Source organism: Haliaeetus albicilla, chromosome 13, assembly GCF_947461875.1.
Source record: "Haliaeetus albicilla chromosome 13, bHalAlb1.1, whole genome shotgun sequence".
Taxonomy (NCBI): Eukaryota; Metazoa; Chordata; class Aves; order Accipitriformes; family Accipitridae; genus Haliaeetus; species Haliaeetus albicilla.
The window spans coordinates 25,031,921-25,051,023 of record NC_091495.1 but is presented as its reverse complement, the minus strand read 5'-3'; the positions used below and the strand labels follow the sequence as shown (position 1 = coordinate 25,051,023).

Here is a 19,103-nt window from a genome sequence, read left to right as displayed (position 1 = left end):
GTCTGCAATGGTCTTATTGCAATAATTCTAACTTTTCCACTTCTAGTCACAGTCCCCAGTTTGAGCATCCACAGGCACCTTTTCTGCTCTGAGCCACCATGAATCCACGTTCAGCTACAAACCCCTACAACCAACAGGTTCTTTTCTAACTCATCCTTTCCAAAACACTGTATCACACCCTATAAATTACTGATTACAAACAGTAGGAATCTATCTTAGCTTCCATGGTTTATCACTGAAAGTGTTCAGCTTGCTTTGTAGAACTGGCATGTTGTTCACAAGTTTTGTGCTTAAAGCAACAGTTTTCAGAATCTCCCCCCAAGTACAAATCAGGAAAAGCTCTTTTGATATCCATAGTTTTTTTTATATGGGTCTAGTATAAGTGAATCAGGATTTAGTATCCTGGAGTCAGGCATCTTGGACCAAGTTGCAATACATATATAAATAACCATATTATAAGAATTAATTTTATCTCATTGACTACCACTCATGTTTTTATTGATATTTGAATCACACATTTCTTTGGTTTACCCTTGTGCAATAATAGACTTTCTTATCTGCATTAATGGCTGCTCTGCTGGATGTCTTCACATTACATCAGCTTTTCTTCAATTTACAGTCACACACCAAATCAGCACCAAGCCAGACATTCATGTGTTTGCCCAAGCCATTATTAGGCATTCTGAAATTGAATGGGAAATAAAAGAAAATGTTTTCCTTGAGTGTTTCCATATTTTCTTGGTTATATAAGAATGGGCCTTTTTAAAGAACACAAAAAAGCCACAACAAAAGAATGACAGAATGAGATTTTTAGAAATGCTCATCTTTGCCAATGTTATCAATGAATGAGTAATACTAATGCTCTGTTAAAAAGCTATTGATTCTGTGGGAAAATATTGGTTCCCTGGAACTTCAGCTCCTCTCAGCTATCAGCCATTTTTATCAGTCTTGAAAATAATTAGGAAGTAAAAATTGAACCCATTTTCCTCAAAGTGTTTGCAGTGGGGCATCCAGGAAAATTATCATGACAATAAATTTGAGTTGTCAAGAAAAAAGGATATGGACTGAGAGTAAGAAGAGACAGAATTCCAAAAGGCAGTGAGTGGTTTAACAATCCCACCACATTAATGTCACATTTATATGTTCACTGAGTAACCAAACCGAAAATAAATACTATTCAGGACCGTCTTCAACTATTTTTATTCTGCTTTACAATTTCAGAAAGTAGAGACAATTTCAAATTTCAAATCTGCATAGAATGTTAAGTAATAAAAAGTACATTTATTTTTGCAAGAAAAATACAGGTTTTATTTCAGATAAAATAAATTTGCATTGGAATAAGGGAAGGCAAAAAGGATGACCTGTAAAGCATATGCATCACTAGATCTGTAAAAAGAATGTATTGTGAAAAGATTACTGAGATTTCATAATTTGGCTTGGCACCAAAAGAGAGGAAATCTTACCTGTTTTAAAATCTGTAGAAATTAAAATTTAAATAAAACTGGAGTAGATTACTCAAGATTTTAAAAGTTTGAAAGGGTACTTGACTTTGGTTTTCTAAATACTGCATTGCAGAAAAGAATTAAAAAAATAAAAGGAGCAATAATTTCAAAAGGACAATTTCTTATGGGTTTGGTATATTTTTTTCTTTTTTTAAGATGGTGAATTTATGTTAAATAAATCCATTTTCACAAAGATTTGGTTTCTTCAGAATCTGCCAGACCCTTGGGTTTCCTAACTTTGGAATTTTTCTACCACTTTTGGAAAAGTTACAAAGTGGGAAGATTACCAACTTTATCTTTATTTTCCCTCTGGGTAACTTTTAAAACTTGTAGGCATTTTACAAAATTATACAGAGGTCGGAAAGAGAGGAAGAAACTTTATCACTACATTCAGTAACAAAAGAAAATTCAAAGTTAATAAAAAAAGGGGGGGGAGAGGAAAAATATCATTGTTTTCAATTTTCTATTTTATTGCAAAAGGAAAAGCTGCTTGTTTTGCAGCCTGGATGCAAAAGGGTATTTTGACAAGTTTAAAATGATCTATTCGTCCTCTCTGGTAATTAGCTTTTGCTTTGCTTTTCTGTATATTATTATTAGGGATTCATATGCTTTTATTGACTTCTTATTATCCTCCAGTTCTTCTGCTTCATACAATGCTATGCCAATCCAGGTTTAATAATTAAGCTGTATTGTACAGTTGCTGCTGGTCACATTGCAAACTTTCCAACCTGTGGATTGGTGACAACTACAAGTATGAAAAAGATGTATTTAAAGTGTAATTACAAGTATAATTTATGTAATTGAATTATCTTTATATACGGTGATGACTAATAATGGGATGATAAAGGAGGGGTAGGACTGCTTTGGGTGGCAAAATGGTAGTCAAGGGTGTGCTGTGGTATGGGTAGTCAAAGGGAGAAAATGAAAAGACAGTACGAATGACAGATGACGTAAAAGTATTGGAAAGGAAGGACCAAGGAGAAGGGGGAAGGAGAGTAATAGAAAAACTGTTACAGGGATGACAGCAGAGCACATGTACAGGGTAGTGAGTTTGCAGGGTGGGACTCAAGCAGTCAAGAGCGTAGTTTAGCAGCTGACAAAAAGGAATTAACAGCTTAAATGAAATGATTAACTGAGGAAGCAGAGTTGGCAACAATGTCTGTTTAAAAGGAAGGGAATCAGCTAAGTTACCATCTAAGTCAGCTACCTAGAGGAACAAAAAAAGCAAGTAGCAATGAATTGATTCAGCAGATAAGTAGCGGACAACAGCATATCCATGAAAGAGTTAGCTAAATTATTTAATAGGTCAAGTATTAATGGGAAGAGACATAAGTCAGCAAATGGACAAATAAATAGATCAAGCAGTAGATTAGCAGTGAGAGGTAATGTAACTGGTGAGAATAAGGTGTCAGAAGGCAGGTACCTGGAAGCAGTTTCCCAAACAGGCTGGGTAATCGCAGCAGGACAGCCAAGACACCTGCCTGCAGGGATGCTGCTCCCCTAGCCGGGTGCCTGGCCAGTGCTGCTTGGAGGCTGAGAGCAGAAGCGGGATAAGACATACGTAGCAGTGGGTATTTGCCTGCTCATATAGGTCTTCTGGGGGAAGGAAGGGGCAGCAAAAGTGTTCAGCAGGGGAACGGCCCTGCATTTCGGGTCTCTTAGTTTGCACATGCCCAGCTTGATGCCTAAAGCTTGCTTTAAAGATACGTAACAATTCAGAGCCCCCACACTGCTGTGAAAGGGTGACAAATGGGAAACAGATTAATCTTGCTAGCACAGCCTTGTATGCTTACCATATAAAGAAAGGGCCACTCGTTTGTTAGCTTCACATCCTGTGATGTTTTATCAAGCAAAATGGAGAGCTGTGATTCAAGCTGCACTTTCTCGTTACCAGCTGCTCCTTCCTCCCCATAGGCTTAGCAGAGAGGCTGAGCTCATTCCTGAACTATTTGCGGCTTCCGCACTACTATGTGCAAATATCATGAATCAGGATACGTCTTTGGTGCATGGGGAAGCAGAGAGGAGAAACAAAACTGATGTTTACCAAGCAAAGGTAAAATAAACGAAGATTTTAAGTAATTCCACCCATAGATACTGTATCTGTCACCTCTCACAAAGGTATATCATTAAACTGAATTTTAAATAGTAAAGGGGTGATTATTATTGAGGGGCTTTTTTTAAGGCAATAGTATAGTTTCATATACTGGACCACATGTTGTGCCCTTGCTTCTTTGCCTTTGGCAAAGACACAGGTTTGAAGGACAAGAGAAAGTAAGTTTTTGTCAATATATTGTTATTGGGAAAGCAGAGAGACCTGATGAAGGACACCTGGGATGTGAGGCTATTCCAAAGACAGGGTAACTAGAGGAGGTGTTTGGAGAGAATGAAAGAAGCTAGCAAGGCTAGTTTCTAAGAGATCCAGCTTATGTATACATACAAACACATAAAACTGCTCTCCTCTGATTATATTCCTTTATGCATAGATAAGACTACACCCCCTATTGGAATGAAATATCCAGCAGATCCAACAGTCCAGTTTCTCTGACATCTTAAACACATTCATTTTAAAACCTTGAAAATCTTTTCATCATGTCTTGGAAAGAGATGAGGCAGAGCGAAGCTTTCCATGTTCCTAGAAATCAGCGTCATACTTGTTACTTATTTTCCTTTTGGACAGACTGAATCTTCAAAGGCCTTCCAGGCTGGACTTCTGAGCACTTGTTAATAGAAATGGCAAATGATGGATGCCAGTGCTTATTTTGCATATGTGCATACTTGTACTTGTGCGCAAGTCCCTCTAGCTTTGCACACACAAATTGGGGCATGCTCAGAATTTGCAGGTTTTAGAAAGAAAGCTTTTGCCTTTTGAGTCTCATAAATTCATTCAGTCATAGATTCAATATTCAAAAGGAAGTTAAATGAATGAATGGATAAAAGAATGAATGGATAAATACATGAATCTTACATTGCTCCTACCTATGATAATTCATTTTCCTTAGTTTAAAATTGTTTAGGATTAACACCTCTTTTCTTGGAATATTTTTCTATTCGCTTTTGCTTTTACTATACCCTATAGTCAGTAGTTCCTCAAATTTCAGTGGGGCACTTTTAGAGTGAGGCAGTAGTCTTGGTAGGGAAAACTGTTACAAATTGGTTCATTATTTTGCAAAAGTTCCACTTCTTTATATTTGCTGTCACCTCTCCCTTTTTTAAAAACTGGAAGGAGGCTGGTACTTCTCCTTTGCTTAGGAAATTTCCTATATTTTCGAACTGCCATTAGCAGTCCAGAGACGCCATTTGCTCAAGATGCCAAAGTGTAAGTTTACTAGGCTTATGAGGACATTCAAATTTAACATATTCCTCCATTTATTTTTTTAAAGTTTTTAGTCTGGAGTTTTTTTAAGTTTGAAATTTTAGAATTTCTCTATTCCATCTGTAGTAGGTAGGTACTTTCTCTTCCTTCACAAAATCAGAAAGGACTGAATGAATAACCATGGAGGGAAGGATGCTGACATCTCCTTGTCTGTCTGACCACTAACAACAGGAGTCCCTGATCAAATAAGAAGAGTAATTGAATGAGATGGTTTTGATGAGCTTCAACAGCATTTGAAAAATTAACTACAATAAGATTTAATATAGAGTAACAATAAAATAAACAACAATAAAAACTACCATTAAATATAAAAATGTATACCTATAAAATTTGAGCTTGGCTACAATTTGCAGAACAGAGCACAGTGAAGTAAGACAGTAAAGAATTTTAGTAGAGCTATAAGAGAGTGGCAACATAATTCATAAGCATCTCAGGAGCATGAGTCACACAGTCTACAAGAACTATATTTTCATGAATTTCTATAAATGACCAGATTTGTATTGTTCAAAGATGAAAAATAAAGCTTTCCAAAGTTATGTAGATATATTTTACAGATTACTAGCTATATGTACAATGTTCCCAAAGATTTAAAGAACCCCAAAGTGTAGGAAAGAGATAAAGATGGAAAACCTTCTTCTATAATATATTGCAGAAATAAGCTACAATAGGATCACAGTGCATTATTCTTCATCATGACTGCAATCACATGAAAACTGTGTTCACTTACTAATGCATTCCTTGGATGTAAATTTTTTGTTCCTGCAGCATAGTTATATTTTAGCTTGCTTTCATTTAGCTTCAGAAAACAAAAGAAAACTGGAGTTTTAAATTTATATGCCCTTCTTCTATGAGGAAGAGTTCTTATCAGAAGATAGGAATTTATATACAGTTACCTCTGCAATTTTTGAAAGATATGTCTGTGCATACACACAGACATACACTTTAAGTCTCTGAACTTTCTGGATGCCTTCTCTCTCTCGCTCTTTAAGTCCCAGACCCTGGTGCTTCTCCTGTTGCAGTAAGGAAGGATAATCCAAGTGTAACGGGGTTTGGATATCCTGGAAGATCTCAGCTCTAGTCATTCTCCATTTCCAGCTTCCCCCAGTGACTTTGGGCAAGTTCACTGGCTTTTCTGGCATTGCCTGTGCTGCCTATCTGAGTGGTCCAAGCCTGTTCCCAAGCCCAGACTCGCCTCCTACCCATGCTGCAAACACAGGCACCTTAGCAGGACGTACTGTCCCTTACGTAGTCTGGATGGAGAAGACCATCTTAAAGCTGCCTCTGCCACCCCCACACACTTTCACCTTCCAAAGCACCGTGTAAACATATGAAGCGTGAAGAAAAGCCAGACTCCCATGAAGAAAAAGATAGGAAAAGATAGAAAATAAGAGCCATGGGGCTACACGTGTTTAACTGCACAGTAGCTTCCTTGTGCTACAATGAAGGCAATATAATTTCTCCACCTGGCACTGCCCTGCAAGGAATCCTTGCAATAGTGTGAGGAATTCAGGCACTTAAGCAGTACTGACTTTGTGTACCAAAGCTAGATAATAGCTGTGTCCTAACTTTTCAAGCTTACTTGCATATAAAAAAAGTGCTGCTCCTTTCAGAATTTAGGCCTCAAAGCTATTGTCCATGCACTTAGTTTCAACTACATGAAAAAAGTCTCTGACAACCCAAGGAAGTTCCCAGTCTGAATAGGGACTAAAGTTGAATGTGTTTTAATGCATGAGCTCTCTGTTGACGCTATGGAGAATACGTTGAAGGCGGTCAGAGAACCAGCCATGGTTTCTGGTAAAGCAACTATGTCACCTTGCAGAGAGGTTCAGTTTACTTTTTTTTTTTTTTGCCCTAAGCCCCTCTCTTTTATGCCCTTTATTTTCACTCCTCGTATCTGTCCCCTAATCTTTCCCTCAAGGTCTTGACTGCCCCATGCGGTGCTTTTTTTTTTCTTCCCACACCTCGTTGTTATTTTCACCTGCTGATTTATGTAACTGCTACACAGATTGCTGCATTTGCTTTTCAGTGATGAAGTGTAATCTCTGAAGCAATGGAAGACCAAAAATCCCAGTAAACTATGTTCATTTAAAAAACAAAAGCGCCCCCATCATTGCATATACTCACGTGGGTGAAAAATAGAGTACCATATAGCCCTACAATAGACAAAGCTAAAAGTTGAATAATATCCCCCTCTCAGAAAGGGCCCATTAGCAAAATAAAACCCAAAGCCTTGAATGCACTGTGGGGCAGTAGAAAGTCCTAATGCTAATAAGAAAAATATGAAGTGTTGTAAAAGCAAAGCAGTAGGAGGCCTAGCAGGCAAAACACAAGTGGTAAGATTAATACTGAAATAGGTGCTGGAATAACTGCAAGAAGAGCTAAAGGGACACAGATCTAAGTGGTAAATTAATATATACAAATTTCCCTACTTAAGGGAATGAGAATTCCCTTCCCCATGCTGGATGAAAATAGACCCTTTTGACTCACAGTGTTTCGTAAAGATCTTTTTTACCTTTGGAGAAATGCAAACAGGGAAATTTAAACCTAAAACATTGTTCAGCCTAAGAGAATTGAGATCTGGGTGAATGGATGAATGGATATAGATAATGTATTATTCAGAATATTATAAACTTGGGTTTTGGCTAAAGAGGAAATAAAGAGTTTTTTGTTGAGCTGGAATGCTGGTGTATTTGCTGAAACTGTTTCTGACTTAGAAATAAATCAAGTGAAACAGTTTGGCCACAGTAAATATGCTAATAACTGTCTGTACAAGTTTGATAAAAGTATTCTATGCTGCCACTGTTTTAATTTATTAACTAATGTGGCAATGATGACTGGAAAATGAGTATGTGAAGTAGTTAAACAAGAGGTATAGAAAACATGTTCAAGGAAGTGGCTCTTCAGAGCACTTTCCTCAGGGATGCTTCCAGATGCTGTGCTACCCTGTTTTTGCCAGGCTGTGTAAAAGTAAATGGCAGTTTTACAATAAAAATATTAACTGCACTTCCTAATTTCTTTCTAAGAAAGACTATGATTTTCAGTAATAGTTTTGATGTGACTAAGAGACAAGCCTAGCACAAAAAGCAAGCTTGGTCTAGTCTCCAGCTTGTCTGACACTTTGACGGAGGGCTACTTCTGGGACAGAGCAATCCAGGGCATTTCTTCCTTGTTGCTTGAGCTCAAATCTAGCCCAGAGTAACTTTATGTGAAGTGATGCACACGAAGGGTATACCTTGTTTATCTGAACTAGCTTTACCCTGGCTAGCCTGACTGACAAGGGCAAGGTGACAAAGCTCAGAAATCCCGCCTAGACCTCTCTGTGGACATTTGGGCTGTTGGCCTTTGTTGGCATTGGCTTCATGACAGTCACACCTTTGGAGCAATACCTGAGCTAGCTTTGGGATTAATGGACTGCATTTAATATTTTTCACTACAGAGTAGTCAAAATATTAATATACACTATGAGAAAACATACAAGTATTCAAAAAAAAGAGTTGTCCGATACATTTTAATTAACACCTGTTTACAGATGCTAGTTGTAATCCATACTGCCGTTTTGTTTTTACTGTTACAAAGAGCAAGAATTATTGATATAAACTGTAGAAATCTGCAAATAGTTTCAACTTGAAACAAAACAGGGTACACATGAACTATTTCTGCTTGCAAGCACATTTCTGTGGTAAAATATCACTTCATTTAGAATTAATTTATAACATAATTTCAACTTTGACAAGTCATTTCAGTTGAAAGTCCATATCTGTGCTCAAAGCACAAAACACAGATCTATCTTTAATAAACACCAGTAAAGCCTTAGTTGCACTTACACTGCATGTACAGTTTTGTTTGATGACAAGCAATAGTGTAGAAGATCTGGCTGGGTTACAGATGGCAAAGCTTACTTGCAGGTTTAACTTCCATCTCTTCCCTTCCTTCTTTTTTTTTTTCTTTACTCTATGTATTGCAAATCATTGACTGATAGGAATTTCAGTGTTAGCCTTACCTTTTAGAGTTGGCAGAATAATTAAGCAACAAAAACTATAAATGGCATTTTAGTGGGAGATTTTGCTCTGATTATGAGACAGGATTTCATAGAGAACTAATATTGTCTTTTCCCACTCCCAAAATCATGCCTTTGATCCTGCCTGTGTACTACTTCTGATGCATTTTCCCTCATCTTAGCCTTCAAAATCTGTTACTCCACCAAGGCATCATTAAGGTCATTAAGAACATGGTGTCTTCCTTGCAATTCTTCTTTATCAAGTTCCATTGTCTCTCTTTTCTGTCCATATGTCTCTCATACACTGAGATTTCTGGAATTTGATTTAATAATTTCTTAATGGTGGAAACCATTCACTTCTTGAATTGCTCATGTGTATGTGTGTTTCCATGAATAACTAACTGCAGTAATAATTAAAGGCATACATAAAAAGATGGACTGATGATGTGCATTATTAAAGGGCTTAGATAGTTGGAATAACCCAGTAATATTAAAATGGCAAAGAACAAAATCAATGTATAGACTGGAAGATCTCCTCTAACTATAGGGATAAAGCGTGTTAATGAAAGGGTGACTCTAACTATTGCTAACAAAGAAAATGGCTATGCTAGTACAGGTCATTAACCCGTTACAGAGTTTGTTGTGCTTCTTTCATGTAGTCTGATGGGCATGCCACCACTTGGCAAATTTGCATCAACACTAGAAAATAGAGCTGAGATCAGCCAGAAGTGGGCTCACAGAAGACTTAGAAAATGGAAGTACATTGCTGATTTGCTTGCTTTGAATACTCTATCAAAGTAGACTGTGATGCCACTTTGCTGGCACATTTTATCATTTGCAGGTGTAAGAGATAAAGATGATTGTTCTGAGTTCATAGAAGTCTGCCTGCACGACACATACTGCAATGTCTTGGCAGTTGTCACAGTGTAATTACATCTTAAAAAAACAGACAGGTAAAAATCTCCCCTTGAAAATGCTCTTAAAAAGAAATCATATAGCACACCCACAATAGTAACTGAGGGGTAGGCACCTAAGAAATACAATTATATCCAGGAAACTTTACACAAAACATGATCAAAACCAAATACAACAGCTATAACTATGAACAGCACATTGAATGCATGATATCACCTAAATGTGTCATGCTGGAGAGTTTCTGAAATGAAAAGGTTTTTAAATCTGATTTCAACTTGGCTAACTCCAAGGACCTTCCAAGGTCATAAGAAAAGCCCCAAAATGAAAGTAATGAAACTCTTGCATGAAATTCAACATTGAAATATAAACTAGAGTATGAACTTAGACTTATTTTAACTTCTAATTAATGTATTTCTCCATTTCTGTTCCTTTATGATAGCTGACATTATTCTCTGACTCCTGTTCCCATAATTCTTGGTCCATTAAATAACTGTCTTTCAGCATTGTTCATTCACTTGGAGCTGGGCACTCAAAGCTGCACGAACTTTATATTAAGAAAACAGAATCAGTCTTCAGTACTTCTGATTCTTGCTTTACAAAGAGCAGGTTCCTTGTCCATGCTTAAAACCTTCCTTGAGGTCTTCAAAGAGCCTTGCAGCTATTATTTTTCAAAATGTGAAACCAAAAAAGACATTTTGATTACCTAAACTAAAAGCACATTTACTGCATTGTGAAGACTGTGAGGATTTGCCTTCTATTTACGTGGTCACAGTTCTTGGGTTTTTCCGGTTTAATTTCTTAGAACACTTCATTGCAATGAGGGCTTAGCCAACAAGGGAGCTGCAACCATGCAGCTTTATTTACATAATGTGATATATAGCAGTAAGATCTTGAGTTTTCTTCTCATTTTTGAAAGGAAATTAATAAACGTTGTTCTTTCCTCTGGACCTTCTCAGTGTAGCACCACTGTTTGATCACACAGGGCTAGTTCTGCCCTGGCTTGTCTACATGGTCACAGCAAAAGGGGAAGAATAAGGAGCTTTCACCTGTGGCACATGGGTTGGACAGACGCACAGCCCAAGTGCTTGGAGGAACGCAAGCACCGCACCCTAATTGCTCTGCTGGGAAACCAGGGTGGTCTGAGGAGGGAGGGTTCAGCCAGAGGCGTGATGCAGAAACCTTTGTAGCACTTTCCATGTCACTGTGCACGCCAAGTATCAGAGTACATCCAATTCACGCCAGGAAAATTCTTCCAAATACAAGTCTATGCCTTGAGGGCATGACCTAGCTCTATGTAATTGCTTCTTTATAGCTATGTTATCAGCGTGCAAGTTTCCTCATCCTGACTGGCCACTCTAACTCAACCCTGAACAGCGCTTGTGCTCTGAGATCCCATGCGACCAAGTAACAGTGAAACGCAAATGACACTTAGAGAAAGAGCCAAAAGAAGATAAAATTAGACCCTTTTCCAAAAGCCTCCACCTCATCCATAAAGTGACTGGGATACAGAGAAGTTCAGCAACTTCTGCAAAGAGAGAGAGAGGGAGTACTTGCCTAGTGCAGTGCAGTCTCAGGTGGATTGCCCCAAGCTAGCCCCGGGCAAACAATACATCTACACAGCAGTGCGTGGCAGAGCTCAGAAATACTAACTGTGAACCTGAAAGCAGCCTTGTCAGAGCTATGCTCAGGCTTACTAGTATAGCTGGTCTGCAAGGCTGCTTAGCTAAGATACTGTGCTGTGGCTAGACTGCTCCTCCTACCAAGGCTGGCCTGTTCAGGAGCGATGCCTCCCAACAAAGAGGAAGTCAGGCAAAAATGCCAGGAGGCCTGCCAGGATGAACAAGGAGCTCCTGGACAAACTCAAATACAAAAAGGAAACCTGCAGAGGGTGGAAACAAGGACAGGTAGCCTGGGAGGAATACAGAGAAATTGTCCAAGCATCCAGGGATCAGGTTAGGAAAGCCAAAGCCCTGATATAATTAAATCTGGCCAGGGATGTCAAAGGCAACAAGGAAAGCTTCTTTAGGTACCTCGGTGATAAAAGGAAGACTAGGGAAAATGTGCACTCCCTCTGGAAGGAAACAGGAGACCTGGTTACCCAGTACATGAAGAAGGCTGAGGTAGTCAATGACTTCTTTGCCTCAGTCTTCACTGGTAAGCGCTCCAGCCACACAAGTCGCAGAAGGCAAGGGCAGGGACTGGGAGAATGAATAACCACCCACTGTAGGAGAAGATCATGTTTGAGGCAATCTAAGGAACCTGAAGGTGCACGAGTCCATGGGACTTGATGACATGCATCTGTAGGTCCTGAGGGAAATGGCAGATGAAGTGGCTAAGCCACTATCCATCATATTTGAGAAGTTGTGGCACTCTGGGGAAGTTCCCACTGACTGGAAAAGAGGAAACATAACCCCCATTTTTTAAAAGGGAAAAAAAGAAGACCGGGAGAACTATAGGCCAGTCAGTCTCACCTCTGTGCCTGGCAAGATCATGGAGTGGATCCTCCTGGAAACTATGCTAGAGCACATGGAAAATAAGGAGGTGATTGGTGACAGTCAGCATGGCTTCACTAAAGGCAAATTGTGCCTGACAAATTTGGTGGCCTTCTATGACGGGGTTACAGCATTTGTGGATAAGGGAAGAGCAATGGAATTCATCTACCTGGACTTGTGCAAGGTGTTTGACATTGTCCTGCACGACATTCTTATCTCTAAATTGGAGAGACATGGAGTTGGCGTATGGACCACTCGATGGATAAGGAAACGGCTGGATGGTCACACTCAAAGAGGTGTGGTCAATGGCTTGATGTCCAAGTGGAAACCAGTGATGAGTGGAGTTCCTCAGGGGTGGGTATTGGGACCGGCAGTGTTTAACATTATTCTTGGCGACACGGGCAGTAGGATGGAGCGCATCCTCAGCAAGTTTGCTGACAACACCAAGCTGTGTAATATTCTTTAAGGTCCCTTCCAACCCAAACCATTCTATGATTCTATGATATTGGATTCATCTGGCTTCACTTCATGGTACAGAGTCCCCCTATCATTCACACTTAGTTTTGTTGAGGACTCAGGTTCCCTGAACACTAGACATTTATTCCAAATACTACCAAGACCTCTTGATGGTGATGAGAAGGCAATTAATAATCAGGGTGTCTCTATGCTGCAGGCTTCAGAGGAGTGGATAAATTAGAAAGCGAGCTGTAAACAGTTTAGCTCAAGTATCAGAGTCTTGTCAAGCACTGCAGATTTCAGCATGGCCTCTCTTAGAGGTCAGGTGCTCTGTAGTCCATAATGCAAAGGCAAACCAGGTTCAGGCACATGAGCTACTCGGCCTCCCTCTACGCTGCTCTATACCCTCCAGTTGAGGTTATGCCCCAAAGATCAGAATCCTGAGAGCAGTAAGATACCCAACACTGCCTCTCCACTGAGTGGACTGCACACTCAACTCACAACATACTCTTAAAATCTCTGCCACAACTTCCAATTTGTTCCTATTTATGATCTGGGAAGGTAATAGAAAATCTTATGGTGGATTAAGGAGATATTGTGAATACATAACCATAAACTCACACCAGCTTGTTCCATCCCACACTTAGTGTAGCATTCGTTGTTTTTGGCATTTTTCTTAATGTGTAGAACATAATCAGTTTTCAGTGCTGGCTTTTACTTATTTAGTTGTGGTAAGATAGGAAACATGATCAGTCTATGAGAGCACCAGCATGTAATGGCTTCTTTTTGATCTTATTTTTCCTTTTGATTGTCTTGTCTTTTTTTCCTCTTGTATAAACTTGACCTGGAAAAAATATGAACTCTTCCGTAACACAAACACCTAACACCGTCATTCACTTCTAAAAATTTCTGCCTTGAGGAATTCTAATTTCTTTGTAGAATAAGCGCAGTTTGTCCTTGTCTTTTTTACTTACAGAATATTTACGCATTACTTTAGGGCTAAATCTACAGTGGAGCCTAAATCTCACCTGACTATCCATTCTGTATCTTATATTGAGCCCCTCCTTCCCCTTATGCAATACTTCAATGATTAGCAAATGCTTTGAGGTTCAGGTCTTTGTGACCTCTGGTTGCAGTGTTAACCTGGGGGCTATAGCTCAATGTGAATCTGCAGTATGAAATGGTATCTCACAGTACCTCCTGCCGAATTATTCCACTACTCATAGTATGATGTAATTGGGCCAAGGAGAGTCTCTGAGCTTCATTCTGCACAGCTGGAAAAGTCACACAGGAAAATAAAGGCCAGCTCCTACCTAGTCCAGGGGCCACTGGACCTTCAATGAGTGTTTGCCACCTTAGGGACCCCGACACTTATGGTGGAGCCGGGCTATCTCTGGCAGCAAAAGGGTACAGAGCTGAATGGGCCTGCTCAGAGAAAGATGGCCTAAAGGTAGTTCTCTGCTGGTTCCCTTCTTCTACAGAGCTACTGAAAGCTCAGCATCAGTCTCATCCCTGCATTCAGTCTCCCAGACTATTGCCACAGCATGGCTGACTGTGAGGAAAATCTATAGAAGCGAGCATGTGGCTGCCGTCACAGCAGTGATGGCCATGGTCAATAGCAGTTAATCTTAGTCTGACAAACAACTGCAGTTCTTATAATGTTCGGCTGGTTTTCTGCAGAATTGTACAGATTTTTCTTAAAGTAATTAAAACAATAATTATATTATGAAAACACATTACAAGATAATCTCCTCTTCAATTTCCTTTAATATTTTCTGGGGAATTACCATGGGTAACATAGAAAACAGGTAATTGAATTTCATTTCTATTACCATTTTGACAGCCTGAACTCTTTCCCAGGGTGACAGATTTAATTTCTCACACATGGCTTATATTGTTTTTAAATGGAATAATAAGTGGCATGATATTGTTTCTTGCTGTGGCATCTAAGCCATTATTTGGCAATATATCCAAAGTATTTCATCTCAATTGATAGCCATTAAAATATTCAAAGCAGAACCTCAGCAGGGATAGATTGATACGGCATCGCTGGAATCAGCTGTGCCACACTGACTCATACAAGCTCAGGATTTAGCCTCTGGTATTGCTGTCACTTTTTCTTTCCTCTCACAAAACTTTAACATATTTTTCTTATCGATGATCTGGACCATGGCATGAAAAAAACCCTGTGAATTCATTATAAGCTCAGGCCTGCAACCCAGTGAGCTACACAAGGGGTGACGCGTCATTGTCAATTTGCACTGAAGAAAACAGAAGCAGAAGATGTTGTGCCTCTTTCCAGCAGCGCTCAGCAACTCATACAATTTAGGCTGCAGGAGCAACCTTTGTTCACATAGCTGCCAAGGACATATTTACAGCTAGTTCCAGAGACACAAATATTAGAATAAATCAGAGCAAAGAAAAGGGGGATAGCTCTCATGAATGCCTCTTTCCAACACAAATTTGAAGGCTAATAAGCATTACATAATATGGCTGCTTTCAGTTCAAAATCAAGTAGTTTAATTCACCTCTGAAATAACAGACCTGTATTAAAATCCCCAACTGTGGGTATAAATACTTGCTTTCTGCACAAGTTAATAGCTTTTCTGCATGCAAGGGTAGAGGAAGTTTAAGAAAGTCATAATTTCCTACTAGCTGTATTAAGAGAAGGTTACTTGGAGATACTGCGCATCCCAAAATGAGTTGCAAAAGTTCATAGGAATCCCTTGATAATGGCATTGCCCTTTGTACTTCCATGATGCTGAATTTTAGTTCTGTTTTCCAGAAAGGAAGTTTCTGGCCTATCTGTTATAAAATTGATGTGAAAATACAGACAGAGCAGAGTGTCTGATAGCTAAGCCTGAAAGGAGCAAGCTGCTACAGCAGAAAACTGGAAAAGCTTAAAATAAGTATCTAGACTTAATGACTACATGTGTAAAGTCAGTCCTTTACACTTGCATTGCATTCTTAGGAGCCATGCTACCAAAATCTTTTTGGCTCAGTTCCTAAAAAGAATTTTGTCATAACACAATATGGACTTCAGCTCTTTGTTTACAGGGCAGACAAGTTTATTTGCACACTATGCCTACCCTGTCAAAGTGAAATTAAGGAGCTATAATTTTTAATCCTTTAATCATTGCAGACACAGCAGCTGCAGCAGTGAAAACTGTACTTCTGTACCCCCATCCCTTCCTCTTGCAGCCTTCAACACACACTTCACAAAGACCCTACTGTAGCACTCAGTGAAAACAGAAGTGAGGACCAGCCTGTGATGGTCTGCTGAAGCTGTTGTAATCATTTCTCAACTTGGTAAAGCAGAAGACAGTAGGTAAAGACATTATAGATGGGGCAGCAGCTGCAAGGGTGATATGTCAAATGGGAGAGTAAAACTGTGGGGTTGTTGATGGAATTAAAGTATTTATCTCCTCAATACAATACTAATAACATCCATTGTCTCTGCTTATCTGTATCATTGAGAATATGCCTCATGCGAGAAATTGCCTGTTCCTTCTTCAATAAAAGGTAAAAAGAATGCTTTAATATTTCACCAGAATTAGTAAAACATTTTGGAATATTTTGTATAGTCAGTGTGGACAAGGTAAGAAACATTTTGGGGGTGATATTGAGGAATGCTGGCAGGATTTAAGGAAGTGGTTATTAAAGGATGTAGAGTGACTGTAGAAATATTCCAGAACGTGTAATTGCAACACAGGCCCTCCGGCATTTTAAAGACCCCTAAAGGTACTGACACACTTACATAAAATCTACTGGAAGAGAATGAAAATGTGTACATATTACTAGTTAGCTTCATGTTGGGGAGCAAATCAATCAATCTCCAGCAGCATTCGTAGGTTAATCAATGCTTTTACACTAAAACTAAACCAGTTCTTGCCAGCAACATACCTCTTCCACCCACACTGTGCCCCTTGACTGTGGCAAACAGGACAGGGAGCTAATCAGGTTTTAGAGCTCAGAGTAACATATTTACTTTGGCCTGAGGTTGTGCAGATGTCAAGCAAAACAGCCATTTCCAAACCAAAAGAAATGCAACAAAACCTCATGTCTACCTCCGCTTGTCTCAGAATTTTTGCATAGCTGGCCACAGTTTACCACTGCTAAGTTCAGGGGGATTTGTAAAGGGCTTTTCTTGCAACTGCCAGAGCACGTCACATTTTTAATCAGTGTCTAGTACTGCTATGGAGGAGTTGGTGCTAAATGACAAAAAAAATTATTTTGAAAGAGAAAAATAGGGATGAAATACATAAATGGTGAAATAGAAATGCAATATCTTTGTGTTTTCATATTTGCTGGGTTATAAGAATGCATCCAACCTAAATTGTAATGAAGCTCCCCCCCCCAAACCATTATTAAGAAGTCCAGCATATAAACAAGTATGCTATTCATAAGCCAAATTTCATAAAGCAAATTTAAAATAGACAGATTTACCTTGAAGAGTCTGTAGCTGGGGGCCTGAGTACTTATCAGAAATTCCTGGCTTCCCTTCTTCAGGGCATTCAAACTCCAAGAACACGTCTGCAAGAAAGCATAGGGAAAAACTCGAACATGCAGTGAATCAATAGTCAGTAAGCAAAAAATGGCTGTGAAGTAACTAGGACATAAGTGGATTAATCTGGCACAAAAGTTGGCAAGGTTTTTACTGCTTGAGGTTTACTAGCTAAAATTTGAACTGAACATGGAGTCTCCTGTGGGGTTTTTAACCTCCTGCAATCCCATTTATCTCAGGGAGTAAAATGTTCAGTTGCTTCTAAAGGAAGATCAGTAGTCCAGAAGATTAGCTACAAGCTGCCATGATTCATTAATTGCAAAGGAAAATATGCCAGTTTGATATCTAACTGATGTGTAAACATTATTATTTTAAAATAAAGTAAAAGTAAGCCTCAAAACAAAAAGGTCATTTGAACTAAGAAATCAAAACCTAGGAAATCTCAAAATGAAACATGGACTTTTTTTCATATATTTTTGTTGATGTATTTAGTGATTTTGGTTTGTTCCTGAAAGAAGAATTTGATAGAATCAAAACAAAATCACAAAGAGTTATAGCGTCGATGAATCTATGTTCTGAATGTAAACTTTGACTCCATGTGAGAAACCACAGTGTTGTAAGAGTTACTAATGCATAAAGAGTTATCGCCACAGTCAAGAGCAAGCCTGTCTTACCTGCCTGACTGAGGAGGTTCATGTACACCCTTGGTACATTAAAGCCTGCCACACGCTATACCCAGAATCCTTACTACTAAGTGCCTGTCCACCTCCTCTTGTTAACTGTTGGAGCACGAACAGCAACCAGAGGTTGCTCTTTTGCGCTTTTCTTCATCCCTTGCAGATGGCACAATGCACTAAGGAGAAATCCATCATATTCTTCTGAGTCCAGGGGCAACTGCCTGTTGCTGAACAGAGGATCTTTTCTTCCTTTCAAGCTCATAGGACAATGAAGCTACAAAGCACAATCTAGTCATCTTTGTGGAAGCAAAGATGCAGAGGAAAGAATTTATAATGCTTTTATGCTCAGACCTTTTTAATTTCTTTTTTTTTTTCTTCTTATATTTGATGAGAAGATCCTAGGAAATTATGTGCTTATGTTAATGTAACATTAAGGTTGATAAATCAAGTTCTCAAATGTCATTAAATGCAGAAGCCAGGCTGTAGGCTCAACCTTTCCTCTGGCTCTTTGCCTCTTTCTTAAAATATAGTCGGTCTTTATGCTCTTATAAATTATTTCTCAGACTACAGAGGAGTCAGTATAACACAAACTGGAATTCTCTACAAAGCTTTATAAATAGTAAACACATGACAGAAAATGCTGTGCAGCTGGGTTATGTAAGCAAAGGAGTAATTTACTCACAACCACTTCCGTATGTTCTTCCTTGCATTTCAGTTTGGCATGATCATCTCTCTGCCTTGATCATCTCTCTGCCATTACTCATGCAGAGAGATTTTGGATATCATTGGTATTGTGGAGGTGCTGTCCCTCCCAGAGATCCCAATAGTCATGTGCAAATGAAAGTATTCCTATGTGAACACAAGTATTCATTTTTTCCTGCCAAGACTGCTGGCTGCTGAAGATAAGCATTTCTGGCCTCAAAGGAAAGAAGAGGAAAACCTTGGAGGTAACAAATTTTTTAAGGCCTTCTGCTTCCTGGATAGCCCTGACTAAACAGCTATCAGCAGTAGCCGGGCAGAACTCTGTGCAAGGTTGGATTTGTCTAGGATCCCCCTTACAGCCTCAGTAAACATCGATTGCTCGATGGCAGCCGTCCTCAAGTGTGGGCAAGGAAGACAATACTGATCATTTGACTTACTCCCCCTTCTTTAGGCACCATTCACCCCACATGACACCATTCTTCTTC

The 19,103-nt window shown here is 39.2% G+C and overlaps 1 long non-coding RNA gene across 1 annotated transcript; it reads left to right on the top strand.

Annotated features, from left to right (window-relative positions):
* The first annotated feature begins 3,386 nt into the window (after positions 1-3,386).
* LOC138688625 (uncharacterized) lies at positions 3,387-18,413 on the top strand. The gene is made up of 3 exons (XR_011327517.1): positions 3,387-3,555; positions 15,878-16,063; positions 18,080-18,413. It is a non-coding gene; the product is annotated as an uncharacterized lncRNA (long non-coding RNA).
* The last annotated feature ends 690 nt before the right edge of the window (positions 18,414-19,103 follow it).